General features: G+C 42.9%; 1 protein-coding gene across 4 annotated transcripts in view; it reads left to right on the top strand.

Annotated features, from left to right (window-relative positions):
- Positions 1-25,944, top strand: part of LOC128892809 (octopamine receptor beta-3R-like) — a 100,180-nt gene that overhangs the window by 18,339 nt on the left and 55,897 nt on the right. The gene's annotated exons all lie outside the window — the stretch shown is intronic.

The raw sequence follows: 25,944 nt of genomic DNA, 5'->3' as shown, positions 1-25,944 counted from the left end.
CATCAGTCGCAGTAATTTTTACTCGACTTGCCTTTCGAGGTAACGAAATACGTCGAAGGATGCGGCAGATGCAAGGTTTGCACGTATAGTGTGAGTAGTTTCAGATACTAAGGGGAAACTGACTGTTGATGGTCAGCTGCGGCGTATATCCAATATCACGAGTAACTACGTATATCTCCCTAGAACTTTCCAAATGTATATTACTTTAGCGATTATTTCGAGTTGATATCATTACTCGGAATAATATAAACTTGTCAAGTATACAGGGTGAGTCACTTAATGTTTGCACCTCGAATAACTTTGTTCTTTTTAAAGATACGTCGAATATCATAAGGACAAAGTTGAATGGTTCAATGGGACTCACACGATGGCAAAAATATTTTTATTTTTATGTCATTTTTTTAAATGCAACCAAACCTCTTGAGACACCTGCAATGATCGCAATTATGATGTTCGACGTATCTTGAAAAACACCAAATATATTTAAGGTGGAGACGTTAGATGTCTCACCCTGTATACGGAAATTCAGGGAACCTGCCAGGAACTCGTGACAAAGTATGTTATTTTAGATGGTATTCGTACCACATTTCCGATAATGGGCACGCATGAATCATCGATCGACGAATAGCGATTAATTATAAGCGGATCGAGCCGCTTCCAGATTCCATCCCACCGAGTGATTAATTTTTGGCTCTGGTAATTAATCGAGGTCCGACGACCACGCGAATATTCGACGTCAGGTGAAAATGTCGAAATCGGCGGACGGTTTCGGGGATAAAAACCGTGCTGGTGTTAATTAAAATTGATTATAAAGGCTCGCGTGATAAAGGGTTCCGTTGAAATTCCGCTTAGCCGTGGACGGGTTTTTATTAAAGGGTTAATTAAAGATGCGGTCGCCAACTAGTACCTCCTTTGAGGAAATTACGCTTTCCGTGGCATAAATCGCGGAAAAACGAAGCGCAATTGAAAGTCGTTGAAGTTTAAACGCGATATACATATAATCTATACCGAGGCTTCTTAAACTATGAGTCGCGAAAACCAAACGGGGTCGCTTAGCGAAATCCTGGGATCACGAGATTTTAATGTAACATATTTAATATTCTCTTTTCTTTATGTTATTGCAAAAAATGTACTTTTCATGACAAATAGGGTACATAATAATTTTACAACTTTTCGTGCAATTTTTAATTGCATACTTTTGCATGTTTTTAAACAAATTCAATATGCTCGCAACCAAATATGTATATGTATAATTAATCAATAATGTTCGCAACCCAAAAAACATTAAATAAAGGTACGTAAATATTTCATGATGATTTATTGATTATGTAATGATATATGTACTAATGAAAAAATATAGTTTTAGAATTTGTTTGAAAACATACAAAAATATGAAATTAAAAATTGCACAAAAATTTTTAAATCATCACAAAATATTTATATACCTTTATTTTATATTTTTTGGATTCCGAAAAAGATCACAATCATGAATGGGGTTCGCGAATGAAAAATGTTCAAGAATCCCTGATCTACACCCTCGATGACAAATTACGAATCGAACGAACGTCGATTTAATTCGCGAAACAGGACTCGGGAAGCAATCGGTCGTAGAGATGCGCGCAGTTTTTAACGGAACGTCGACGATTTACTGGTTAATTGATTGTATTTCACTATCGGAGTAGTTCCATGAAATTCGGGGAGTCGGAGGTGATTGTGCTGGGACCATGAAGCAAGCTGAATTGCGCAATTTAATCGAAGCTTCGAGCTGGACGGTGCAAAAAATTTTTCATTAACAGTCATACATTCTCTGAATCGGATTTGGCGTCCTATTGAATTAGATTTTTAACCAGAATCCGTTCGGACATTCGTGCAATTTTAATAATTGCTTCGTTCTTACGTAGCTATATATACACAGTTTTATATTTCACCACCTAATTTCCTCTCCATAATTTCTCTCTAGTCTCCAAGGAGCGCGCTTTTCGTACCGGAAGTTAGTTGCTGGTAACCACAGGATAAAGACAAAACGACCTCGAAAATCGCAGCTCCTTATTCGCGGGTTTGACGCGCATAACTCTGTTACGTAAGACATAATCCCCCCACCCCCTTGGTTAATCGTCTTAGGAGCCTGCGTGTCACCGTGGTCTTCAGCCGCATTTCCCGGCGAGCTAATATCGCTGCCGTGATCGCCATACTTTCTAATACCGTTGCCACGGCGAGCGACGGAACGCGGAAGCGGTGAACGCTCCCTCGGAATCCTCTTATCTCGTTAAGCTGTAATACCGCGCGCGCGGAGGAGCCGCTCGTGCTGAGAATGCTGGAAGAAAATGCAGTTTCCGACTACCTTTGTAAATCCTTATCGTTCCACGGTTGCCCGTTTTCTTGGAATTTTCGTTGCGCCGCATCAGCGTTGCTCACCAGCTGGAAACAACGCGTTTTCGAGTTTCTCTCGGTCCACTCGAGGATCTGTTCTCATTATTCTCCGCGTTAAATTCCGCGAAACCGCTCGGAGCTTTCGCGACCGTTGCGAGCGAACGCGGTGCGCCAAGAGAAATACCACAGGGTTAGGTTCTCGACTAACGATCGTCGAACGTCGATCTTCCATCGTGACGCAATCGTTGAGCTTGCACTTGGCCCGTTCCACTTTTCGTGTATTTTGAAATCCTAATTCAAATTTAATTCGTACGATGAGTTTACGAAGCAAGTTTTAAGTACCGGTGAGCCTTTACACAGAGTTAAAATCAATGAGAATTTGGGTTGGTTTCCTCATTATGTAACGCTTACGAGTCTGATGCAATTACCCTGTAAGCGAGCTCTCCAGAGACATGGCATAGGAAGCCCTTTGTTCGAGGAAACCACCCTGTGACATTTCCCGTATAAGCCCCTGCGCCGAGTGTCGGTCTACGATACGTCAAGTGCCGTTGAGAGAGAACGGCTGGACTATCTCCAAAAGAAAGTTGGCTGGTATTTTTCAGTCCTGTCCGAGCACTCGAAAAATACGTACAAACTCCGGACGGTCCGACGACGATCGCATTTTGAGATGCAGTCGTTGCGGTTTACAATTAAGGGCGGGGGATTGAAAAGCGGTCGATACGGTCGAACCGATCAAATGGGATTTCGCGGTCTCGTGATAAAATGGCGGTTTTCGGCTATTTTCGACGGCACGGATGGGAACAATAATCGGTTCGGTATGGCTTCCGGCGATTACAGGGGGATGGAAAAAATTGATCGATTCCGACAGCCGTGGATACGGGATCGCGAAATGTTAATCTACGCTTGGTTTACAATTTTCAACATTCCACAGGGAATCGTGTGCTTTTATTGGACGCTCAGGTGTTTCTCTGGTGTAGTAATTCGCGCTTGCCAGTATAGTAAAGTCTCCTTAAATGCACAAGCTCGGGACTGAACTTGTGCGTTTATCGTAGAGTTCGTATACAGTGAAGACTGATTAAGTCCGAGACAGGATTTATTGGATAAATGCAATATTGGGTGCAATATTTTAACTTTTACGCCCGCGGTGGTTTTGTAAATGTACCGAAAAAAAGAGTACAGGTTCCGATTTTCTTGCACTTATCTTTACTCCACTGTACGCGAGAAAAAAGCGTCGATAAATGTAACACAGACCGAACCATTACCTTGAAAATCCGCAGCGTTGAACAAAGAATTCGAGTGATTGATTCGTCCGTCACGATCGGCGAGTCAAAGCGTTGAAAGTTGAAACAAGCTGCGCGAGTACTTCAATGGTGGAAGCCCCTCCAGCATAAACGCGTACAAAATCGCTTTCAGCGTAGATTGTTTTGTGTCCGACGGGCGTAGAAAGCGAGAGTCGGCCGAAACGCCCGCCATTCGTTGACACGATCGCACAAAACGACCGCGTCAAATATTCGCCGATCAAACGCGAGTATTGTTCAACGTATCGAAAGGTTGGTCGAACGAAAAAAGCATTAGTATAAACTCGTACGCTCGATTGCGCAACCATTAAAACCGCGATTGCAGAATGCTCGCCTCGAAAAGTTTGTATTGCCACTTGCCGCGCTTTGTCTCTCCTGTTCCCTTTTTTTTGCAATCTTCCTTTTTTACCCAATCTCCCCTTTCCAGTTTTTTTTTTATTCGCTCTCGAATTTTCAATTTTGACGTATGGCGCACTTTGATGCATAACGAAATTAAAATTATCACTCCGTGTTTCAAATATTATATTACAATTTTTGGGAGAAGAATTCAAGGTTTTAATTACAGAATTTCGCATTAGTCAAAGCAACCGAGGACGAAACTTTTAATGGCAAACCGTTAACTTTGTTCAATTTAAAGCGTTAGCAAAAAATGTTCGTTTTAGTTCGAATAGATTGCGTGCGCTTCGAGTGATTTCCGCGCGTGTCGCAAATTGTTGTACAACGAAGACGTTGTTACAATTTATGCAAACAGTTTTCGTTTAAACTTCTCCAAGGACATCATCGTCGTGCTCCATTTTACGCGATGAATTCGTGGATAATTCATTATAAGCGAATAAATTTCTTTATTATTTTCCTAAATTAAAATGAGTGAAAATAGTATATCGTTTATTGTCCATTGTATGAAATTCTTCAAAGCTTAATCGTCTGGCACCAGTTATGTTCCACACAAAACATCTGGCAATAATTTTTCTTGTTATACGCTAACATGCGATTAATCACTGTACAAAAAATTAGCTATTTCAAATCGACGCAACTTCATTTTGTTTCTTTTGCATCCTTGTGATCTTCACCCATCATACTTTCATAAAAAAAAAAAAAAATTGCTTATATTCATTTTAAAATGACGTAAGTAGAATCGTCACAGGCTTTTCAACTATAATGCCAAACTAAGAGAACCGGTGCAAAATTTCTCCCCTATCGGAATATTTTTTGTCAAAGTTTCGCACCATCTATACACCTCAACAGCAATTACCTTGAAATAAGTGTATAATACCCTGGTACGATACGTAGCTTCTCGCGCCTGATACAAAATTCACGCAGAGCATTGATTCGAGAGCATTGATTTTGTAATAGCGCGAAAGGTCGTCAATCACGGTTGTCATTAGGTGAATCTTCTTACCGTGATCTGCGAATGTGCGACTATTACGAGGCGAGCGAACGAATAAACAAAACGTGGCCGCGAACCAGCCGTAAAAAGAACGGAGAGCGGCTGACAACGGTAAACAGAAAAGGATCCTAGCTTGATTCTGCGTCGCCTTTAATGACCGGTCATTAATAACAGCTTGGTACGTGTCGGAAATTTACGAGCGTGCCTGTTCAACTGCAGTTGCAACGAAATTACGAATCGACTGCAAGCATCCCCTCCCCTGCCCCTCCCCTCCCCCTCCCCCCCCGGTGCGCAGAGAATTTGCCGACCAGCTGACCTTGACCCTTAAACGCACCCTGTCATCGCTGGCATTTCGTTCTGGCAAGGGCGACAAATCGCGGAAAGGAGTGGGGCGAGGGGAGTCGATAGAGGATAAACACCGCTGGATATCGAGTTTTCTTTCTTTTTTTTTTTCTTTTTGTTTTCATTGCAAATTTTCTACGTAATTCGGTTTTTCTCTCGAATTTAGTTCGACGTGAAAAATGTGCCAAAGCAGCGGAAGATTAAATGGTAGCGATGGGTTTAAGACGGTCGTCGATATACTTTCGTAGCGGAGATAACGAATTAAAGAGTAGCGTCAGGGTGTCAGAGATTTATGGCTCTGAATTTTGTTTACTCTCTACAGTAGAGTAGAGCGAGCATAACTTTGAAATTTCGCGAATTCTTGAATCGATTTTGTCATTTGTACGGGAACTCTAACGGTCTCGAATCCGTCGGCAACCGAGAATGGAGGTCGTCAGTAGTAACGCATCGCATAGATCAGCCATAAGATTTCCTGTGTCTCGACCGATGGCCTTGACCTCGCGCGATCCCGCATCATCGCCAGCATTCGGGTTGAATGGTGGTTAGCAGAATGAAACCGAAGGGTTGGGTGGCCGTGGAAGGTCAGGGTGACAGTTACCGACGACGTACATTTATTCTCAGATCGTTTGTGGTTGCAGCTTTATCGTGGGAAGTTGTTTCGACTTACGTAAACAAGAACTTGTGACTCTCGCACGGAGAAGAATAGCTCGCTGCTTTTTCGAATACAGTCACTCGAATACAGTCTCTGAAAGGGGCGTGGCTAGAGGCTATAGTGGGCGTAGCCAGACACTACGATGGGCGTAGCTAAACTACTAAAATATATCTGCGTACATCAACCGATAATCGATAACGTTTAATATCGTTCACTTGTTAAATTTGATTTGAAACATTTTTTCCACGGTACTTCCTTTTAGTTCATCCTTGAGGGGAAGGGGCGCGAATTTTGAATTCCGCGACAATTAGCAAAGCCCTCGACGGTGGACGTTGATAAATTACGGTTCAAGAGCCCCATGAGGATGGCATTGTCGGATTATTCATACATTTTCACAATAAATCGGACGGTCCTGCGCGATTCGTAATTGTTTAAGCGAAATTCCGTGTCAAGGGACTCGTAGACAATTGTTACGCGGCGCTGTATAATCAATTATTCGACGAGCCATTGTTTTTGGTAATTTTCACTTCTCGATTTTTTATTTAGATACGAATAAATTAATTCGAGGCTGTTGGAGTTAGCTTCTCTTCGTGTTACGGGAAATCAGGCCAGGCTCATTCTTTATTTCCGCCACGTCGATTGTTTAGACCGACCGGGATTGGAGGTTGAGACTCGCAGTGAGCAAAGTTATTTTCGTAGCGCCCCGTCGTGAAATGTTAACGACCATTATTTGGCAGCATCGCTCCCAAATACAGACAGTAGTTGTTAACTATTTTCAGAATACCTTTTTGCCTATTGTATTATTAAACGAAAAGCAAATTTTCTCCTTTGGTTAAAAGGACCATCGTCTATACTTTCGCAAGTGGCACACAGACTGGTAGGCGTGGCTATGCACTAATGTAGGCGTGGCTATGCACTAATGTGGGCGTGGCTAGATGCCGTGGTGGGCGTAACCGGACCCCATGGATAGAATTCGTCACTCTACTACGCGGATACTAATACTAGATATCATTGAAAAATAACTAAAGGAAATGAACATTCAAAATTTTTGTTTGTACTATTAAGATCAGATTCAGCACACTTATAATTTCCATCCCTTCGGTTGCGTAAGGGGGTCGGTTAGGTCGACACGGAACGCTCTTGATATTTACAACGGACTGTTTTCAAATATGTATATCGCTTTATGCTCGAATTGACAAGTGGGACGATCGATATTCGACGGTGGTGCTGTGAATGTACCTACCCACCCCCTCCCCCATTTCGCTTCTCCTCCCCTCTTTGTGCAGTCCACGGTTCCGTAGTCCTATCCCGTGAAACGCGCAAAAATCCAACCGGTCCAAATTAAATGGAAATAAGTTGGTCGGCGCAACGGGCGATTTTCGACGCCACCTTCATGGCGAGATAATCGATTCTGTATCTATTGCACCCCGGTCACGTGCACGGTGATTTGTTGTTGGAGTTCTAGACGCTAATTGAAGATCGTTGAAGTTTGTTTTTGGTTTACAAGCCCGCGAATCCTTGTTAGAATGATGGATGGGAAATCTTGGACGGTGTTCGTCGGCACGGTGGGAAAGTTTACGGATATTTATTTATCTGGTAATTAATGGAACGAGTTTCGACGTCACAGATTTATTTTCAGAAACTGACGAGCGTCTCGAACCGTCTGGACAAATCGCAAGCAATTTCGACTTATTCGACGAAATTGGTAAAAGTGTTGATATTCTTAAAAGGTGTATCGGTGAAAATATTGACGAAAGTATTCGCATGGTGAGTGGAAGCTAACATTCGATTGTGGACAGGGCTGTATGGTGACGAATAATGCGGTAATAAAACAGAAAAAAAGGGAAGATTCGAGTGACTGCATTTTACCGCAGACCAGAGGCGTGCGTGATTTTCAGCCTGTTCTAGGGAACGATTCATTCGATACTTTCAATATTTGCGTTCGCTCTGCTTGGTTTAAATCAATAATATTGATTGTGTGCAAACAGCTGCTGTACGTAATCAACGGCATTCCGCCGCCTGAATCGAATATGGTTGAAAATTTATGATTAACGCGACTCGCGTTGGGTGGGAAAAATTAATCGTATAGTCGATACGTAGAATCGTAGAACTCATCGTAGAACTATTGGTACCAAAACAATTCGAAAGTACATTTTTCCCGGCAGCGCTTTCACACGTGCGCGTAAAGAGGTAATAACCGATCGATGAAAGGGCTTGATAAACTTAAAACAGGAATCGCTCGAGTACGGCGAAACAGTAAAACATTTTCATTACCTTTATTAAGCTACCTGAAATGTTTCTTTGTGTAGTAATGCTGTTATTGTTATCTGTCAGATGCCGTAGCAGTCTCGGAGACAATCGAGCCGGGCACTGGTAAATAAATTATTAACGAACAGTTCCGTAAATGGATTACACGTTGTTCCACGGGGCTCCTTAATCGGATTAAAATCTGAAAAGTGCAGGGAAATGTTTTCAACCAGGAAAACGTCGTTTTATCGGTTCAACGTGTTATGTATCGAATGCAGTCGGAGCATACGAAGTTCATTTAGTTCGAAAGTTTACTATTTCAGTCGCTAAGCGTGAAAGTCGAGGCCATTCTTTGGTCACGTTCGAAAGTAAATTTCGCAAGGACGTCTATGGTCGGTATTTTACCAAACGGTGACGTTTATTTGACGTCCTTTATTTGGAGCTTGCATTTGCACGAGAAAGAGTTAAAATAAAGCGAAGCCACATGTTTCCTGGGGTATACGTTATTAATAGATATATTATCTATTTCATCTTCTGCAAAATGTATGTAAGATTTGGGATGATCGAGGGTGGCGAATAAATTAGATACGTGAGAAACTTGTAAATATAATTAATAATATAAAATTGAAAAGGTATAAAAGGAAGCTCTGACTCAGAAGTTCTGACTACTTACAAGAACTCCCAAAGCTCTCGTATGTCGCTTGCCTCGAACAAACGAAAATCGATCACTCGACCGATGTGTTCACCGATCGAAACATAACCTCCCTTCATGTATATTCCTAAATTTTAATTTTTAGTGTAATTTTGAAGTGCCTCCTTGACGATGCTCTTTTTTGTACGCCAGATTTCAATTAAACAGTCGCGCGCCGTTCTTGAAGGTTCTTCGTCCAATCGAATTAGATTGGAGTCGACGTGGCTCGGTCACGTGCGCTTAATTTTTCGGTTCGAGTTATCGTCGATTCGCTTCGATTCAGCACGTGAGAATACGCCACTCTAGAGGTGCTTAAGGTCGACCGTGCGATCGATGTTGCATGCTTGTAAAAACAGCGACTGGGATATGAATCTCGAAGTCAATGGCAAAAGTAGTGGCAAGGTCCACGGTTGTACGTGTGCTCGCGTGTATGGATGCGCGCGCGCGTGCCCGCTCTCACTCGCGTCTAATAAGCTCGAAAACGCCCGCGACCGAGACCTCGTCTCATCCTCCTCGTTTTCCTCTTTGCGGTGATGCTGATGCGGATCTACTCGAGAGTTAAATTACGTAGCGATACGGCTGAACTTCTGGACCTCTGTGCATCTTTCACATTCGTATGCAATTAATACATGTATCATGTATCATGCATTTATGTGTTTCTCGACAAATGCATGGAACTCCATCGGTACGGCATCCAGCGTCGCGCTCGATTTAATTTACTACAACCTGCAAGTTTTACTTTTTTTTATGTTCTCAAAGTTAGAAATTTGTTGCAGAAGACGTTACACAGAGGAAGATTCAAAGAGTGTGAATATACTTTTGCAACAAATTCGCGATAGGTAGATATTTTACGTTTCTAATACAGAGTACGGATGAAAGAAAGACAAATTTTGAAACTGGACATCGCTGTACAGTTCTGTCTCGAAATAAGCAACTCGGTCGGGACCGGCGAGTTGTTTATCTCGAGGTAGGTATGCTATTCGGGCCGAATAATTCGGCTTGACTTTGTTCTTCACCGATAGAAATGAATACAAATTCAACACTAAATGTATCCACTTTGATTTTTTCATTTTTATTAATGATGATGTTTGGTTCTTGCCAGGTTAACATTAAGCTAAGTGGCCGAAATTGTTGAAATTAATAGAAATGAAAAAATCAAAGCGGATATATTTTGTGCTAAATTTGTACTAATTTGTACCACCAATAGAAATTAATACAAATTCAACACTAGATGTATCAGCATTGATTTTCCACTTTTATTAATTTTGATATTTGGTCCTGCTAGCTTAATATTAAGCTACATCACCGAAATTGTTCAAATTAATAGAAATGAAAAAATCAAAGCGAATACATTTAGTGCTGAATTTGTACTAATTTGTACCACCAAAAGAAATGTTATACCTTAGCTTAATATTAAGCTAGCAGCGCCACGATTATTTCGAAAATGTCTGGACGTACAAAATTACTCCTTGCGGTACAAATTATTACAAAATAAGTACTAAATATTCCACCAAGCCCGTCACGATTCCTCTGAATTGGTCCTGCCAGTTCAAGAGAGGTCAATTGAAACTTAGTTGACGCGTTTGAACAGAGTTGAGGGGAAATCTCACCGAAGTGATCGGTATTAGGAATTACTATTCATCCTAATCAAATCGAATGTGGCTTGATTCCGGTTAACTTCGTCGAGCAGTGAGAACGTTCGAATAGAGTCGATTGAATCCAGTTCGATCGGGAGCGATGGGGTTTCAGATGCGGTTCGTTTAACCGTGCGAATAGCTTTACACTTTCGCAAGAAAATTCGATCCGCTTAGCTCGACCTCCAGACACTTTGGCGCGGTCGCCTCTCGATGCGAGTTCATCAATAATAAACGCTATTAGCCGCGTATACACGGCTGAAAAAATCGTACATCACCGATTTCACGCCGTTTCTTTTTTTTTTTTTTTGAAGTTGTGTCGCGATGTTTAATCTTGGAAATATATCATTAATATTTATTTATTAAATCATACAATTCAGAACGTATGCATAACATAAGGGGAAATAAATTATATCACAAAAGAACAAAGAGTTTTCTTAGAAATATAAAATAATATTAAGATGAACACGCTTCCACTGCGAGATCATCCTGAATACGTGCTGGAAATTCGGAACTAAAAAGAAAGACGTATCGGGCCCGTTTCATATAAACGCCCTTTAGAGAATAGTGGCGCGAAACTTTAAATTTACTTTACTTCTTTAACATTTAATCGCAGGATATCGGATATCGAATTTGCACGCGAAATTCGAGTACCTTTGTAAATAAGCCTGGCGCTGTTATGGCGTGTTTTCGGAAATTATGTCAAGTAGCATAAAAGGCATATTGTAACATCGGTGAATATCCGGTTCAAACGATCTCTGCTTGAACAATGTACATCGCTTCGATCTATGCGATTCGAGGGGCTCATTTATGGCTTCTGATCTACATTTACACTTTGGTACTCCGTTGTGCGTTTATGCACTCGGGCTAACCCATTAGCCATCACCGCGTTCGCAGAATTTCTGCATTTCCAGCAAATACGGGTGGAAGTATGATACTTTCCCGATTCGACATGTTGCCGTAAATACACGGCGCGAGTAATCGATAGGCCGACCGGAACCGCATTCGTTCGACAGAAATTCGCCAGGAATTCGACTGTTTTTTAACCGAATGCACGCTTAGACCACGCCTCCGGGGGACCTTTTTCCAATAATCAAACTGTTGAACTCAGAAATCGAGAAAGAATTACACCGCCCATTTCCGGCTCACTTTCTCCCAAGGAATCGACCCTTGGAAGGTCGTGCCGCAAACTCTGTAGGATTCTTTATAAATAGACCCAGAATGCACGCGCATAGAACAGTTTGCAAACACGGTATCTTTAAATAGAATTGCCAAGGAAAACAATATAATTAGGCGGTTACACGAGCAGCGTGTCGCATGCTGAAACAACCTTGGATAATAAAGCGCTAGCTCGCGCGTATGGAGCTGTTAATCAATCGACCGATTGACAGTGAACTCTGTGAAATCGGTTAAACTCCGTTACAGAGGGACGGAGTAATTTGCTTACTGGAGAAATTAAACAGCGCGATACGTTTGCGCGGGAAACGCGCGGTCGCTTTTACGCCAGCTAACCGAGTTCCAGGCCTGCTGGCGTTGCGGAAGTTAAACGGCGCGCGTGTTCCGCGAATTATTGCTCGCGAAACGTAGTTCGTCGATATTTGGATACTTTGTTGCACAAAGGAGCAAAAAACTGTTCGCGAGACGTCGGAGAAAATGACCCTTTGTGCTTCAAACAGTTTGGCTATAGGCAGGTGCAGTGTTGCCTCGAAATAAGCAGCTCGGTCGGGACCGGGGAGTTGCTTATTTCGAGGAGGTATTGTGTTCGGATTGAGTTTGTTGACTTTGTTCGAGCGTGACGAGAGGGAACCCGTAGATAAAACAGGGGGTTCGGTGTGTCGGTAAACTATAAGCTGAACGCTTGAGCACGGGTGTTGTTGTTTGGAGAAGGATAGAGCAAAACATGGGGATAGCGAGTTGCTTATTTCGACGCGAAAGACACTTCCTTATTTCGAGACAATAGTGTATACTGTTTGAAGTTTTAGAGTTCGATTTGAGAGGAGTTCAAAGCTCAGACCTAGAATCCTTCCTCAAAACTGAATCTCATCGTATTCCTAATTTTAATTGTAATTATCTGCAAGAGTAATTCTCATAAAAGCACTTTTTATCAAATGTAATGATTTCTATACTAGACAGACCTAGCCAAGGATTTTATATAAAAGTAGTCTGTAGGAAATTTCTAGATCGTGGAAAGGATTTTCTTACAATTATACTGTTTGAAGCTTTGGAGTTCGATTCAAGTGGAATTCAAAGCTCAGACCTAGAATTCGCCCGGTCCCGACCGAGTCGCTTATTTCGAGACAGTACTGTGTCCTCTTGCCAATTATTAGAAACACCGAGTTCACGTAAACTTGATGTCTCTTCCTTTAAATCTCGTAGCAGTTCCCCCAAGCCTGTTCATTCGTAGTTTCGACAAAAACTTCCAGTTCGAATCCAGGTTCCCCTAAGCCTGGTTCCCGCTCGTTCTAATTAGCGCCCGTACGTAAAACGTCCTCGTTTCGAGAAAAAACTCGATCCTTACCGTCGGAACTTGAGATCGTCGACGTTAATTGCGCCGTTCCGACGGGCGGGGGAATTCGACAGTTCCCGGGAAAACGGGTTCCCATCAGTGGATTTATCGCTGGCGGTGGCCGTGCACCGTCGATCGCATTGAAAACTCAAGGTCCTGAAGGCGACGAGACCCGCGTTACTTCATCGTGGCGATCTCTGGGGTTGCGCAATTACGCCGAGAGAAGAACCCTCCTTACGTGTCGCGAAACTAAGCGGTCTTAAAGGCGATCCGCATTAGCAACGTGCTTCGCGGCTCACGCGATTGGTCGATCGATCAGCTGCGCATCGTGGGGGACCACTCTGCGTTTTGGACCGCTGTTCTCGCTGAATGGGACGAAATTGGCGGAACAACGGGTTTTGGGGTCGACGATGCCCTGACGCGATTAATCGAAAGCCGATCAATCGATTCTCCACGCCGGACGAAGCTGGTTCCCGCTTGATACCTCGCGGCTACTGTTTCCCATTTCGGGGATTTACCCGAAGCATCCATGGCGAGGCTGGGAAGGTAACGGATGCGGTACGACATCATCTTGAATATCGGACCGAATGTCACGTCGAAAATATGGCGTCGAATCATTTTCGATTAACACATTGTTGATCAGTCACGACTAAACTCGTGTTGCATTATCTATTTTAATTTATGAAACCCAAGGCGATACAGAATATTCCAAAAGCTCTGCTCATCGTGTTACGCATGTAAAATATTTAATTGCATTGTGTAGGTAAGATATAAATAAAGTTTATATTGGAGTTTAGTGTAGAGACTGGATAAGTGCAAGAAAATCGGGACCCAAACATTGCAGTTATCCAGTCGGGGTTTCTATTCTGTGTTTACATTTGGCTCGAGTCGAGCGTCGAACGTAGAAAAGGACAGAGGGTGAAAGAGAAAGAGGTCCGAGGGAAAAAACCAGTCGAAGCGTTCTGTCGTACGACATGTCGTAAGATTCGAATACATTAAGACATCACGGATGCCTCTTAATGTATAAACTATCCCAGTCTGTAAAATTTTCTGAACCGACACTCCTCGGAATAGTTTTCCCACAAAAAATTGATCACCCTTCGACTGAACGACCGCCACGGTTCCAATAAAAATTCCTAGCCAATTCATCCTTCACAAAATTCCCAAAAATGCACGTATCCATTATTGGCGTTGACCGTTGCCCTTTTCGGAGAAACGTCGATCGCATACGAAACGCCAGCCACGAGTTCCATCGATCCTCGTTCAAGCTTGGAGCACAAGTTTCGAAGCGTCATAAAATTCGACGACACGTGACCGTCCGTCCGGTCGTGTTGCCCGCGTCGGTCCACGACTTCGGAATTCTCCTTGCGGAAGGGACACGAGCACGGCTCGTCTGGACTATGTCGAATGCCAGGGATGAACTCGACGGAAAGTTCCTCAATGGAGACCTGATCAGCGACCCGTCTGAGGTATCATAACTTCGTTGGCGACTCTCGACCGACATCTTTGTGTTCTCCAAGTGATCCAGTTAGCTTCTCTTCGGCGAGATTCTGTGGGTGTTAAGATGATCCAGTCGTGGCGCAGTGTTGCGCATGGGGTAAATTAACGTCGTAGGTGTCGGTGTGTAGGTGTCGGTGTGTAGGTGTCAGGCGGTAGAAATCGTTAGAAGCACTCGGAATCCCAGATAGAAGTCCATTAGAATTTAGGAGGTAGAGTACTCCAGGCAGAATGAGTGAAAAACTTGTTTTATTTTTTTTTTTTTGGAGACATTGTGAATATTAATAGATACGTGTTTAATACCTCGATCAAGCATTGGATTTTATTCGGCAAGGATATTTCGAGTTTTAGGTTTTCGTTGGTTTCGTAGGATTTGAAAAAATTTCGACGGCAGACCACAATACGTCTCGAGAGTTTCTCTTATTATCTCGAAAAATAGCACGACGACGCTATGTTTAATCCTTGCCAATATCGATATACGAACGACCGAAAAATTGTATCGTAAATTTATCGAGTAATTCTTCATGGACGAACGAGTCGAAAATGAAATTAAACAAAAACTCAGCGATCCGCCCGTTCGGCGATAAAGAGAAATCAAAGTACGTCTGTTTAATACCTCGATCAACCACTCGCAGAATATTTTATATTGTAACCCACCACGAGAGAAAGACGACAAAATCCTACCGTCCCGAGACGAGTAACCGTTTCGAGCTTTCATTTCGAAGTCCCTTTGATTATTTTCGAAAGACGCCAAATCCCCGAGAGAAAATCAAGGCTCGCGTGGGTCATCGTTCAAAGGCAACCCTGAACGCCGGGGCTCAGCGTCGAGGACGGTCTTCCATCCACGAACCACGGGCGATAGCCATCGCGTGGCGATCGATTACTCGAACGCGAAAGTCATACACGGTGCTCGAGTCGAGTAGATGAAGTGCAGATGCGGGAACAAACGAGCACGAGAAAGATGAAGATAGGGCACTCTAAAAGATTATTCTTCGATAACGTGTATCTTTCTAATCGCGAAAGCTCTCTTCGCCTCTGGGATTTATCGGCGAGTACCATTTCGCGCGCGAGTCACGTCCCGCGGGCGAAACGAGTTCCCGGCCGAACGCGAATTTTTTTCGAAGGTCAAATTTGGCGAGCTGTCGCGCGTTAACGGGATCGATTGGTATTTTTCACCCCGACGCGGTCTCACGGGCTCGCGCTAACGAAAAAGTGATTTCCGTCCAGAGCCCTCGAGCCCAGCCGAGAAACGTTAAAAACCCGTCAGACGAAAAATTCTGACGTGTTTTGAAATTCAAATTTTGCAATTTCGCGATATTTCGGTGCTACTTCCGTGCACGCTGAGATTTTTCCCAGAGATTTCGTCACTTATTACTCGTCCCGGCATCGGAGGCTCCTGCATGTTTCATGAGGTATCGTTTTTTTTTCGCGAGAAATAGAAAAATCGGATGGAAAGTGTATTCGGGGATCGGAGAAGTTAACGACGACATTAGACCTTTCGTCAGGCGCGAGGTATACTCTAAAATTGTCGCACAGGTACTCGAGAGTCGATTTAGTCGAGTTTATGGGTATTTAACCCTTTCAGACCTGGCGTCCATAATTAAGGACACAAAATTTAAAAATTACCAACGCTCATTGTGCACACGAAGAAAGACCAGTTTTCCTCGAAACTAAACAATTAGGATTTTTTGGAATTTGTTCCATATTGTTCTGTCCGTTCCGGTTACAAGTTTTTAGTAAGTACCCGGACGTTCATTAAAAACGATATCCAAATTGCAATCATGCTGGCAAGATGACATAAATAATCATAAAAATTATATTATTCAATAAAATTTACTCCAAGTATGGGAAATTTATTATTTCGTGTCATCCTAAAAATGGATTTTTTTTAATAATTTTGGTCGAACGTAAAAATTAACTGGCATTCGTACGAGAAAAAAAAAGTAATTCAGGTCTGAAAGGGTCAAAGACTCAAAGCTGAGGCAAGTAGTATGGGTCGGTGCTTGGTCGGACGGTTGCTCTAATATTGTTCTAATTGTTTTTGCCTGCTTTTCGTTACATTGCCGCGCTTCTGTAAATCCATAAGCGTTGCCTTGCGGATCCAGGAGCGAATTGCAGCGAGATACGTGTGCGTCGAATGATACGACGTGGAAAAATAGGAAGCCTTTTACCGTGGATGGACAACCGGACAATTCTGCTTGACACATGCGTTCGCGGTTAGAGATCCCTGTGGGAAAAAGTTGGCCGTTTTCGAGGGAGAAGCACTATCGCGCGTTGGATTTATTCGTGAATAATTAAATTTACGGAAAAATGATATCAAACGACTGAAAAATTGTATCGTAAATTTAATGAGTATTAAATTCTTCATGGACGAACTAGTCGAAAATGAAATGGAACAAAAGTTGAGCGATCCGCCCGTTCGGCGATAAAGAGAAATCAAAGTCCGCGATAAGGTTCGTTAATTTGCAATATCGTCCCCGAAATTCCATCACGCGAATGCCATACAATTGTGGTAAAATCGGTGCACGCGGCACCGCGGCAATTGCAGTCCAATTAATTTAAAAGTCGTCCATTGTCGCAAGATCGCTTTGTATGCAACAGTCGCATTGTTCCCAACTGTCGCGTATTTATATCGGTTCCATTAAGCGCCCATCAGTTTCAGCGCATTTTGTTTAATTGGAAATTACGTGATCGGAACGGAATGCTCATTCGTCGATTATAATTCCATCGTTAACCGAGCAAAGTCTAATTGGGAGCACGGTTAAACGAATCCCTGGTGTTTACAGCGACATTTTCGCTTGGTCTTTTCCCGCGAGACCGATCGACTTCCTTCCTCGAACCTCTTCCTTGTGTACACCGATAAACAACGAACGATGAAAGTTGAGAAACGTGTAGCGAATAACAAGCCACCTTCCCGAGATAAAAAGATTTGTACACTAGTGTCTCGTTAAGCGAACAAGCTCGGGACTGACCTTGTGAAGTTATCGTAGACTTTGTTTATTCTCTGATGTTTGTTTCGAACGTAGACAAGGACAGCGCACAAAGAAGAGGAGCGAAGACATCACGGTATGTCGGCGAGACAATTTAATGCAACAATAAAACTTTTGTATTATTAACTTTTTTGTTGTAAAATTTTTACCATCATATTCCTGTCAATTTTCTGATTAAAATGAGAACAAACACGATATAACTTGAATTCTATCGAACTTCTAACCAAGGGATATACCTCTCAGTGGTGGGGCTGTGGTTTCTGTGCACTTATCGTAGACAAAGCGCGCTCAACGTTCTTCAACGTTTGGTTACGATCGTTTCTAGATCATTATACGAGCCCTTCACCGCACAAATCGATCAACTTCACTTTTTGAAAAATCTTAAATTTCAGTGTCAAAGCACTTGGTATAGTCATAACTTTCATTTTATTTTTATCGTATTCCTCAACTGTTTGTTTTATGGAGTTAATCGATTATGTGCAACGAACGGCTCGTGTTACGATACTAAGGTAAACCGCGGACGTTTTTAATTCTGTTTACCAAGAAAAATCCCAGGGACGAATAAATAACGCGGTTCGACCTGTGAATAATGAATTTCTCTAGAGTCGCATATTTTTTCAAGTGGAACAACGACAGACGGGGAAAAACCAGCGCGTTAAATAGCTGGCTGGTGCTCGGAGTGCAAAAATCCAGCTCGTATACCCGTTTTTCCAGCACGCGAATACGCCAGCACGAGATTCGCGGATCCGTGGGACCGTGAAATTTATTCTTTCGGGGGAATTCAGGCGATACGTTTGAGAAAATGTTGAAGCTCGACGATGAATAAACTTTTTCCCCCGCGACACGGTGTTTGTTGGTTTATGTCATCGCTAGGAGCGTGCAATTGGCGTTCGCGAGCTTCGCGAGAGCCCGACACGTTTTGTTGTTCGACGTGAACTTAATCTACCGCGTAATTACGCGCAAGAAATTACGTGTTCCTTTTTCTGATAATACCTACCTGATATCTTAGGTGTTTTGAAAAAATAAACACAAAAATTACCAGTTCCAATAAAATTGTTCTCTTCCAGAGCAATTTACAAACTCTGAGTAATTTACAAACAGATTAAATTATACGAGACGAGATTCACGATTTTCTTATGCGTCGAATTTTCTTTTTTCGTTAGAAATGCTGTTTCAACCAATATTTCGAAATATTTTAGCAACGTCGAAATTCCGACATTCATTGGAAAGCAAACACGATGTTCCTTTACCGCGGTTGAGGGCAATTTCATTTTTAAACCGAATTGTTGTTCCATATTTTGTTCTTTTTTTTCTGGTCAGGTTGAAACTGTTTGCCGTCGTTTTATCGTTTTATCGCACCATTTGTATCCGTATTTGCGATCATCTCATGCACGCTAGCTTTCGTTTACTTTATTCGATTTTACTTTGTTGATTTTATTGCAAACGTTAAGTGATATTGTACTCGTTTTTCCATTACCCATTTCCACGACTGCATCGTTTTTTCTTCGGTAAATGCGATGTCTTTGAAATCCTGGCGTCAGTAGTGCGGGTACGTATGTGGTCAGACATGTCACGTAAAACAGTTTAGTTACAAGCGCTAAAATAAATACGCGTTCGTAATTTCTTGACGGCTTCAGAAGCGCGAAAATTTTCATTAAAATTCTGTTTACACGTTACACGGACGCCTGAACAGCAATTTCTTGTTTTGAAACACGAAATATCTTCAAAGCGTGTTCCTACGTGGTACGGTTTTCTCGTAAACAATTCCTCGAGAGCAGGTTGTTTCAGAAATGTCATGCAAAGTTATACACCTTAAATATACCTATACCTTGGCGATATCGATGGGTACCGGTGCGTTGAAAATATTTTTCCATTCGAGCGGAAGGAATAAACTGATTTCAGCCCCGTCCGCGAGCCAAATGGCAACGGAGGCGTGGCAGCAGCCATTTTTCAACGGGACGAATCTGTCAATTTTATTGTCTTTATGGCAAATAGCCTGTCGGCGTGAGATGGGGTTAATAATGGATTTCCAATTTTCCGCTGCAGGTTGAACAGCCCTCCTTCGTTGCCCGTCTGTTTTCTTCGTCGGCCGCGCCGAGATAGATTGAAAATCAAAATACCGGCGTTGCAGTGTCTAGAGCCAATTCCCATGATTAATTATCCGCTTGCGGACTTTCGAGCTCCGTCGTGGTCCTTTCCGATCCTCCGACCAATTCTTCTTTAATTGCCGGGTTTTTCCGCTACTTCCGGTTAATTACGCCCGGACGGTTCCACTTAATTACCTCCTTTTGCAATCTTCGCGCAACGAAAGTGAACAATTCGCTGGTTCGAGGGAGACAGGCTTTCCTATTTTTCAACGCGAGATGGAAAGAAAGAGCGTTTGTAAATAATATACTGTTCCATAAATTATATTGTAGGTTCGATGTTTCCAAATAAATTTTTTATTATACAGGGTGTTCCCGGATTAAATGGCCAGACGTAAAAGGTGATGAATTTAGGACTTGTAAAGAAAAAAAATGTCCTCTGAATTGACTTCTGAAGTTACATAATTATAAGAATGAATAATGTCGGAATGTCTCTTAAAGATAAATTTATCGTTCCGAAATTATTTATTCCCAACAGAATAATTTCAGAAGTAAATAGCTCACTTCACTCATTTTCACTTTTAATTTTCGAAACCGGGAAACGCATAGAGAAAGAGTCATATTTTTAGAAATTGTCACAATTTCAAGTTTGACCCAATTTTTCACTTGTTAAATCTACGTAGTAAATGTTGGTTTACCATCAGAGAGATTGGAAATTTAACGCTCTTTCTAATGGGTGTACTTGGTTTTTACTTTGCACTGTAAGTTGACGGAGTTATTGTCGTTTAAAGAGTGTACGGTCGAAAACACGAAAGAAAAATTAAAAAATGAAAATACTCCTAAATAAGAGGTTTCTAGAAAAATGTCTAAGGGCAATTTTTTATTGGAAATTAATTGTAGAATTGACTCCCTGAGTCCGGACTTAACTGTAGACATCCTGTATATACAAGTGTAATGTTTATCCATGTACGTGTTTATAATGAAACACATATTTGAAAATATCAAGCTTATTATTTAATTTGGACAAATTTTAATAGACCTAAAGTGTACGAATATTTATGAGACCGACTGTAGGTCAACTACTCTAATTCTAATCGCTGTGAAACAAATCTTACGTCTCGTAATTCGCTACCCGTCGTCCGTAAGTACTCGAACCCATGAAAAGAAAATTCCAAGTTTAAAGTCACCGGTGCACACAGAGGCAGCGTTCGCTCAGAAGGAGGTCAGTTAACGTATCCGCTGCAAGCGTACCAGCTGCTGGAACAAAGAAAACAGCCCAACGATTAGTAAGTGGCAATCAAAGCTAAATCGAGCTTTTACCATCCCGCGATTCATATCTGTTGAAAGAAATTGCTGGTAGCATTTTTATACAAGGTCAATTTAAACGAAGCGAATCGAGGAGAGGAAAGAGTGTATTCGCGAGTTTCGAAAAGTAATAGCGATAAATTTTGACGGGCGGGCGTTTTGCGAAACGATTGGTCGCGATAACGACGGTCCTCGTCGGAGGTTAAGGCCGTCGGGCAAATTTTTACAACTTGGCTGACCGTTCTGGCAAGCTACGCAACCGATTGAACTTGACGGCTGAAGTAGCTTTTCGTCTGGCGACGATCGTGTTTACGGCCAAGTTTTTCTGACTTTACCAAGGCGCACGTGTTCGTGGTGTCGAACAAGCATATCTGGGGTTATTCTTTTTTTTTTCTTTTCCGTGTGTGTACTCGATACGCTGGATTCGGAACGCATATTCCCGCTCGCTCTTATCGAAAAAGCATCGATATGAATTTCGGTCGCGTACCGGTGATGGAGGCGTTCCGCTTCGTGGCGCGTGACCCAACTTAAATATATTGACAGTAGCGACAATGCGGCACGCGTTATGGCTTATCGTGTTCCCGTGCTGCGACAAAACGCGATCCGAATCGGACTCGCGACTTTTCTGCCTTGCCTGCGCAGCTGGTATCCCGTTGTTCCGACGGTTGGACGTATCCCATGATTGTCACGGAGCTCGTGCAATAACGTTCCATACGGGGAGAAGGATACGACCGGAAGGGGATTGAAATTTTGACAAGACTGACTGCTGCAAATACCGGTACGATTCCACGCGTTTGGGAAATTTACGGATATCGGAGCAACGGTCGTTACAAATAATTTTAAGCTGCGTTTTCACATACAACAGGTCCGAGGGGGTTGACGCAACGCACCCGAACCGGAGATTAAAGAAGATAATGGAGAAAGAGAAACGTTTAAATTCTGGACGACCTCTTAACAAAGCGGAACAATTCTTCGGCAAAGACCGGAGAAAGAGAAGCCAATTAGAGGGCCAGCGAATCCTTCCAAGATCGTGAATTCTTCATCCTGTCGGAATCGAGGATACGCATGGATAAAGCTGAGCGGGATCTGCTCCCTTTGGTGGTGGCTCCTTTCCCATCCAATGGAGAAGCGACGCTCTTGTGCTCGTTCGGCCGAGGGACGTTGGATTTCGAACAAGCGCATCCGAGTGTTTTCAAGCACCGGTATGCACTCGAGAGTCGGCGATCTTTGGCCGTGAACGCGAACGACAAATAACGACGGTGGCTCGATCCAGTCAAGGACGGTCGATTCTCTGCAAAAGCTGCGGAAAGCTTTTAGCACGAAAGCGTGGCCGTGTATACACTCGCTAACGCGAAGCCTTTTCACCTACGAGATTACGGAACATCGATATTTTCGGCCCGTGACCCAGTTATTTTACCGTGAAAAAAAAAAGAAAGAAATACGACGAGCCCCGAGCTAACACGGTGGCAATAGGTGCGATAAACTAACGATAACCGGGTTCGTTTGTTCGTTTGCCGTAAACGCTTTGCTCGCGAACGTCTGGTCAAGGTCATGGGAGGAAACAGGGATCTGTAAACTGAAGTACAGTTAAAGACTGGATGAGTGCGACACCAGGATTGGCTGGATTGTCATGATTGTCACGTTTATACTGGAATATTTTTTTTTTGTTAGCGGAAATACTGTCTGAGAGGGTTTGGAGCACTTTTTTCAAATAAAAAGATTGCAGAAAAGGAAACGTAACGATAACCGCAAGATAACTATCCTCAACACTTGTGGGGGGGGGGGGGTCGCCTTTGACACTCGGCGAGGGAGCAGTGTAATATGACCCTAACCGACTGCTTTTTTTCCCTCGGACCTCTTTGTCTTTCACTCTTTATCCATTTCTACGTTCGACTCGAGCCAAATGTAAACACGGATAAGTGCAGTGTTCGGGTCCAGATTTTCTTGCACTTATCCATTGTTTACTGTAATATGATCCTAACCGATTGATACGCTTCTGCCGACTGCTTTTTTTCCCTCGGACCTCTTTCTCTTTCACTCTTTATCCATTTCTACGTTCGACGCTCGACTCGAGCCAAATGTAAACACGGATAAGTGCAGTGTTCGGGTCCCGATTTTTTTTTGCATTTATCCAATCTTTACTGTATTCAGAAAATTGAGAAAAATGACGAAAACGAACGGAAAGGACGCAGGGAGAAAAAGAGAGCGACAGGGAAAGCATTCAAACGCAAACGGGTAGCTGCGAATGAATGGGCAACGAGATGGAAACAATGGTTCCATAAGGGTAGAGCGTGTTTCATGGAGTGAAGATGACCGGAAAATGCGCAGAATGCACCCGAGACATCAGCGATGACGCAGTGCCCATGTGCTCGCGTCTGACAGCGTGGGAGGAAGCGGGGGCTTCAAAGCGGGTCTCTGAAATAACCGTCTCTGTTTTCATTGCGGATTCCAATATTGAGACTGGCAGTGATACGTAGATAATGCCATCGGGGCGTATGAAAAAAAAAAAGCAATTCTAACGGTGGATATATATTCGCGATCTAAAAATAACCGGAGGACTGTCGTAGGCGATCTGAAAAGAGACGTTATACTTGACGCAAGCGGAAAGATGAATGTCAACTTCGAGAAAGCCGCGTGGGCGGTGCCAATGCACGTCGGGAGGGTAACGTTCCTCGCGTTTCACCGGAGAAATCAAAATGATCGGAAACCGACGAGTATTGAATATTTAGATAAATAAAACACGCGGGTTTCGAGTATTTCTTGGTATCACTAGAGAAACAGACGATGTCGATTGGACGAAGACAGAGCAGGAAAATGAGTATTTTATTTCAGAATAAAGTAAACAACTGTCTGAAAGAACATTTTGTTCTCTTCGCTCGAAAAATCCCTTAAATTTCAGGTGTTCTTTAGAACGGGGCGCAATAAGAAGACAGCTCCAAACATTGATCCTTCCCCCACTACTCTGAAAGAGAAGGATGGAATCCGGAACGACCTAATTTCATAATTAGGTACCGATATTGAATAGTATTAATGTAAACATGTATACTGTCTACGTGGAAATACTGTCAGAGGAGGTTTGATGTATTTGTTTTGGCGACGGGGTGGGGGTAGATGTGGGAAATATTGCATACAGTTAATGTATATACTGTCTACGTAGAAATACTGTCTGAGAGGGTTTGGGGCATTTTTCTTTTTGCGAAAGCTGAAGGTGACAATATTGATTACTGCTACTGTATATACTCTCACCATGAAAACACTATCTGAGCAAGTTTGGGATAGCATTTAATGGGGACTGCGATGTTGAATAGTCTTGATGTAAACATATGTATACTCTCTACGTGGAAATACTGTCTGAGAGGGTTTGGAGCATTTTTTTGCGGGGGCTAGGGGTGGCCATATTGATTACTGCCAAATACTCTCTTCATGCAAATGCTGTCTGTGTAGGTATTGAATAGAGTCAGTATATATATGTCTAAATTAAATATAATAATAGCAATAATTTAAGGTCATATTTTTCGTTCCTCCGACACAAAGTTAAACCAAGTTTGGTAATTTCGAATGTAAGTGTTAATTTTACGCTTACACTTACACTTACGCTGCCTCCGAAATGATTATCTAATATAATTCACTATAAAGGAAATAGAAATTTATTATAAATTAACTAGAAATCACTTCGTACCTTTTTGTGCACAGATTACAAATTTTCCGAAGTCGCTTACATTCTTCTTCCAAAAATTATTTTTCCCTACGTAAAACCCTCCCACGCTTCCAGGAAGACTGCCCCGAGGAACACGTTGCGCTAACCTCGCACGACTAATCCCCGTCCGAGAGTGCTCGCGCGAAATTTCACGCTGGGCAGCCGTGACCACCTGAATTCCTCGTAAAGCGACAAAAGAGATACAGGCTTGTGGCCTCGCTTGGGGTTCCGTTTCTTTGGATCCGGGTGGAAGCGCCGAGGACGTTCGAAGGTCGCCTTTTTAATTGGAACGACATGTAAGAGATCGTTTGGAAAAGGGGGCGAGGTGTGCGGCGAATAGAGGTCAGAATCTCCATAGAGGCTTGGTGGAAACGATTGTAAAGCTCTCGTAAAACGGGTAACGTCGATGCCGTTTTACGAGGTCCGGTGTCCCAGCGATCATCGACGTCGCGCGCGCCTCGAATTCGAGATTCTCTTTCTCCCTGCGTCCTGCATTTTTAAGGGTACCTACCGCTTTATTTTATGCAGGCTCCCGTCGAGGTTTATTGCCCCCTCCCCCGTCCAACCCGGGCAAACTCATGGACGACTGTATTCGCGGTTACGGGGTGCGGGAAATGCTTATTTATTTCTGGCTGTTCCTCTCGGTCGCGCGGAAACGGCGAGGTGCTTTTATTGCGAACTTCACAGGCGCCGAGATTTCCTAACGGTAGAGTGGAAATATTCCTTGGAAAATGTATCTGTGGAAAGTTTGTATGTACTGCATTATTTATAGAATCTTCTTACAAGTTACATTTACATGTTGTCTTCGCTGTCAACCCCTCGGAACCAGATTTTCCATAATTCTCAAGAATCGCCCGTTCCATTCCTTTAGATTCGCCCCTATTACACACGGATCGCGGAGTTCTCCTTATGGTGATCGTAAAATTTCCTTTTCTAATTCGCGGGGCAACATTCGCTGACTCGTGGGGTTCGAGTGGCATCCTCGAAACAAACTATCCCTCTTCCGAGCCGAACCGAAGAGTCACGAGTACATTTTACTTTTCACGAGGCAGGCTAAATCCACCAACACCCACGCTATTTTCCTTCGGCCCTTTATCTTCGAGGTTGCCTTCTCATCTCGTCGCGTCACGAGGGAATCCCTTTGCTTCGTACATCCTTCCGTTGTATTTCACTCGATCCGTTCCATAAACCGACGACGAGGACTTTGCATCGACACCTTTCGGGAAGAAAGCGAAACGAACCGT

This window comes from Hylaeus anthracinus, unplaced genomic scaffold (assembly GCF_026225885.1).
Source record: "Hylaeus anthracinus isolate JK02 unplaced genomic scaffold, UHH_iyHylAnth1.0_haploid 0, whole genome shotgun sequence".
NCBI classification, from domain to species: domain Eukaryota; kingdom Metazoa; phylum Arthropoda; class Insecta; order Hymenoptera; family Colletidae; genus Hylaeus; species Hylaeus anthracinus.
This window is presented reverse-complemented; position numbering and strand designations above follow the sequence as displayed.